This window comes from Chiloscyllium plagiosum, unplaced genomic scaffold (assembly GCF_037043375.1).
Source record: "Chiloscyllium plagiosum isolate Xiang-an unplaced genomic scaffold, Cpla_swu_hap1 HiC_scaffold_180, whole genome shotgun sequence".
Lineage (NCBI taxonomy): Eukaryota > Metazoa > Chordata > Chondrichthyes > Orectolobiformes > Hemiscylliidae > Chiloscyllium > Chiloscyllium plagiosum.
Genome location: NW_028270319.1, coordinates 349,272 through 354,484, shown reverse-complemented (window position 1 = coordinate 354,484; position 5,213 = coordinate 349,272).

Genomic DNA, 5,213 nt, shown 5'->3' with positions numbered 1-5,213 from the left:
CGGAGAAGGTTTACGCAGATGCTGCCTGGCATGGAAGATGCAAGCTCTGAAGAGAGGTTGAGTAGGTTACTTCTGCTTTCATTAGAAAAAACGAGATTGAGGGGACCTGATTGAGGTCTACAATATCATGAAGGGTACAGACAGGGTGGATAGAGATAAGCTTTTTCCCAAGATGAGGGATTCAATAATGAGAGATAACGCGTTCAATGAGAGAGGTGAAACGTTTAAGGGAGATAGACATGGGAAGTATTTTACACAGAGGGTGGTGGGTGCTGGAATGCGTTGCCAGCAGAGGTAATAAAGGCAGTCATGGTAGATTCATTTCAGGTACGCCTGGACCGATGCATGAGTAAGTAAGAAGCAGAGGGATACGGATGCTCAGAAATTGGGCGATATGTTTAGATAGTTGATTTGGATTGGCTCAGGCTCGGCTGTCCAAAGGGCCTGTTCCTGGGCTACACATTTTCTGTATTCTTTGTTCTTCTTTGTTCACTGCACTACCAACTGTGGGTTACAGGTGAAGTTGTGTTACTTCTGCAGTCATAATTACTTATGAAAGGTAAATGAACTCACACCAGTGTCCAACTGTTTCAACCAAGAGCTTAGTCAACAAGAATGAAACCTATGTGAAGGAAATATATAATTGTTTTCATATTAGCTAAAATGTGCATACAAGAATGAAAGGTGTCTGCAGACAATGGTAGATGGTACAGACAAATAGATAAGGTGCTGTGAGGATGTAGGTTAAGCCAGAAATGCTTGTACAAGCAGCTGTTATAAGCATTTGTTTCCCATTTCTGCAAAAATAAAAAAACAAACCCCAAATAAAAGGTAGTAAGGTTCAATATGGTTGGGGAAAGGGAGGAAATGTCACAAGTGGGGGAAATAGATCGCAGTGAAGGAGGACATACCTAACAGTTGACCACAGCCAAGATGTGGTGAAAAGGCCAAGTCAAACCTGTACTTTGTTATGCCCAAGGCAGGTTAAGGCAAGAGAGAAACAATAGTAATGGGTACCGGGTTTGGAGTAGTGAATCCTATGTACTTGCTAAACTCTGCGAGTCGAGTTCAGGCACCATGTTTGCAAGCGTGTAATAAACATACTGATTGCTTCAGATCTTGTCTCGCACTGAAATTATTGAAGTGAGTGGGCTTAGTTTCTTACAATTGGGGGATCGTCCGGGATATTCTTCCATCGCCGGGGGGAGTGGCTGGCCCTGGACACTGGGAAGATGCCTCCCATTCACAATTGAGGAGCGGTTTCTTGTCCAGGTTTTGTCCGCTCCCTTGGGCGACTGGTACGAATCCCACAATAGAGACATCTGAATCAGACAGTGAAAGAAGGTCGATAAAAAGTATAGAAAAAAAGGGGCCAGGCAACTCTGTGCACAGACCAACGTCAGAAAACTGACTTTTAAGTATTAACTTGGTGGCCGGGAAAAGGGATATTTAATCGCTGAGGGACTGGTGAGGGCCTCGAGAAATGGGGCGGGGGGAGGGGTAGGTCGAACTGTCACGGAGTAAAGAAAGAAAAAGTCCCTGGTAACATTCCTCCTGAAAGTCCGTTGGGGAGGATATTGAGGGAATGGACAAGTGACACTTGTACAAGGGAAAAAGATAAAAAGAAAATGATTAAATATTGTTGTTTGGTATGGACCAAAGAACCAATCCTTCATCCAGCTGTCTTCTGGCCAAAGTATGATTCGGATGAGGATTGGGTATGTCAATATTTAGATTTGTATGTGAATTAAAAACAAACTTATAGTGAAGAAGAGGCGGACTATGCATCCTGTTGGAAGGGCAGTTTGGGAATGATGGTAGTAAAGACAAATGATTCCCCCTCTGCCCCACCCAGTCCCTGAGATCATTTTGCCTGTTTGCACTCCCGCCCCCCATACCATAAAATCAAATTAGGTGAAAATGGGGGAGGAGGAGAGACAGACAGACAGGGACAGGGAACGGATGACGCACAAGAGGAGAACGAAGGTGCGGTGGGCGGGGATGTTGTTGTTCCCGACCCTCAATCCGCAACAAAAGGAAGGGAAGATAAAGTAGATGTAGAGGAGGCCTCTGGCGTAACTAAACGAAAGCCTAAGGGGGAAAAACAAAAACAAAAAAGGGGAAGAATATAAAGACTTATCCCCTTCGCGAGGTACCAAAAGTGGACAAAGAGATTGGGTTTTAAAGTGCCCCACTCACCAGTGGGGAGGTCAGAACAGTTAAAAAGGAGATGAAGGTCCTGGTTGAGGATCCGGTAGGGCTGTCTGATCAAATTGATCAATTCTTGGGGCCCAGTCTGTATACGTGGGCTGAGTTAATGTCTATTTTGAATGTACTACTTACTTGGGAAGAAAGGGGACTTATATCAGGAGGAACCATTAAAATATGGGACAGTGAACTTCCCATTGGGAATGGGGATACTGGACAGGGAGAGACGGAGTTTCCCCTCAGAGACACACAGTGGTAAAATCAAAACCCGGAGCATAGGGAAGAAATGATGGAATTGAAAGACCTGATTCTAAAAGGAATAAGAGAGGCAGTTCCGAAGTCTCAGAATTTGACTAAAGCCTTTGAAGTTAAAGAGGAGAAAGATGACACACCCTCAGCTTTCTTGCAAAGATTAAGAGACTCAATGCAAAAATATTCTGGAATGAACCCTGAGGACCAAGTGGCACAGTCTTTTGAAAATATATTTTGTGACAAAGGCATGGCCAGACATCGAGAAAGATACTGAAGATAGAAGGGAGGAGTGAAACACCATTAGATGAATTGTTAAGAGAGGCACAGAAAGTATTTGCAAAGAGAGAGGATGAGAGACAAAAACAGAAGGCAAAAATGATGGTAGCTACGATTGATGACGTAGTTAAGAAAAGAATGGAACCAATAGTGAGCAACCGGAGCGGTGGGTGGCAGCATGTAGGACAGAGAGGAAGAGGGAGAGGGAGAGGACAAGGGGGAGCATTTGATAGAGGGTTCGGGCGACAGGGGCAGAGATGGAAGTCTCCACAGGCAGAATGATGTTATTGCAGTAACTCGGGCATTTTAAGCGGGAGTGTCCTGATCTACAAAGTGTAGAAAGGGCAATTCCGCTTATGAATTTTGATGAAGAATACGGGTGTCAGGGGTTCGTGCCCCCGGGGAGCCACGAGGAACTGTTGATAAACTTGAAAGTGGGACCCTGTGGGGAAGAGGTAGTCTTCCTAGAAGATACGGGGGCAGCACGGTCATTGCTGAATTTTAAACCAAAGACAGTAGGAATGTCAACACGGTCAATTACTGTTTCCGGGGTAAAAGGGGAAGGATTTCCTGTTCCAGAATTTGAACCTATGATGATAGAAGGTCTGAAGGATACAGTCACAGGGGAACTGTTGTATATCCCTGATATAGGAAGTAACTAACTAGACAGAGATTTAATTACCCTCTTAGGACTGGAGATTTGAATTCAGGAAAAAGAATTAGTTGTACAAATGGCAATGTTGACAGAAGATGTGGAGAGAGAGGTAGACTCTATTATATGGGCTAGAGAAGGGAATCGTGGAAAAATACAGATCCGTCCCCTAGAAATAAGTTTAAAAAGGAAAGGGGACGTTGTTTATGAGCGACAATATCCCATTTCCATAGAAGGTAAACGAGGACTGCAGCCAGTAATTGAGGGGCTAGAGATTGACTGTTGGAGCCATGTATGTCTCCTTATAATATCCTAATTCTACCAGTGAGAAATTCCGATGGAACTTATCGATTGGTGCACGATTTGAGTACATTGAATCGAATAGAACAGGTCAGGCACCCAGTGGTGTCAAATATGTTATTAAGTAAGATCCCTCATGACCACAAATTGTTTAGTGTGATAGATTTAAAGGATGCCTTTTGGGCTTGTCCCTTGGCGGAGGAAAGTAGGATTTTTTTGCCTTTGAATGGGAAGATCCCAAGACAGGACGGAAACAGCAATACCGGTCGACCGCGCTCCCCCAGGTGTTTACGCAATCCCCGAATTTATTTGGACAGATGCTAGAACAAATATTGGAGAAATTTAGCAGCCCCAAGGGGACTACCCTGTTGCAGTATGTAGACGACCTCTTAGTATCAGGAATAAGAAGAGAAAGAGTAGTAGAAGCCACTAAAAAATATTGAATTTCCTGGGACAGCAGGGACTGCGAGTATCTAAAAACAAAATACAATATGTGGAGTGAGAAGTGAAATTCTTGGGACATTTAGTTAGTGAGGGAAAGCGAAAGATAAGCCCGGAACGTTTAGAGGGAATACTGGGGATTCCACTGCTCAGGACCAAACGGGAATTACGTATTTTTTTGGGTTTAACGAGATATTGTAGATTGTGGATTGATGCTTATGCTCAAAAGAGGAATAAATTATATCTCAAACGATTAGAGGAGGAACCAAAGTGTCTGAGTTGGGAAGAAGAGGAAAATGAAGCATTTAAGAATTCAAAAGTGATCTAATCCATGCCCCCATGTTAGCCTTACCTTCTCTAGATAAACCTTACCATCTCTTTGCTACCGTAGATAAGGGAGCGGCTTTGGGAGTATTAACCCAGAGGTGGGGAGGAATGAGACAGCCAGTAGCATATCTTTCGAAGCTATTGGATCCAATATCCCGGAAGTGGCCTGAGTGTGTGCAGACCGTGGCTGCCACTGCACTGTTGGTGGAGGAAAGCAGGAAGCTTACATTTGGGGGAGTCCTAATAGTAAGTACCCCACACCAAGTGAGAATGATCCTAAACCAAAAAGCTGGGCGATGGTTGACAGACTCGAGGGTTCTGAAATATGAGGCAATATTAATACAAAAGGATGATTTCGTGTTGGTCACGGACAATTGTTTAAATCCAGCTGCCTTTCTTTGGAAAGGGGAAGAAGAACCTCCTCAGAATCCAGAACACGACTGCCTTGACATTATAGAATACCAAACTAAGGTCCACATGGACCTGAGAGATGTTCCGCTTCATGTAGGAGCCTGACTTTTTATAGACGGATCATCCCAGGTGACTGAAGGGAAAAGACATAATGGGTATGCAGTCATAGACGGGACAAACGGTAGTGTGGTGGAGGCAGGAAGGTTGCCAAATTGGTGGTCAGCTCAGACCTGCGAACTCTATGCATTGGAAAGCGCCCTTAGGGCATTAGAAAATAAAGAGGGAGCAGCATACAGTGACTCTAAATATGCATTTGGTGTTGTGCACACTTTTGGAAAGATTTGGC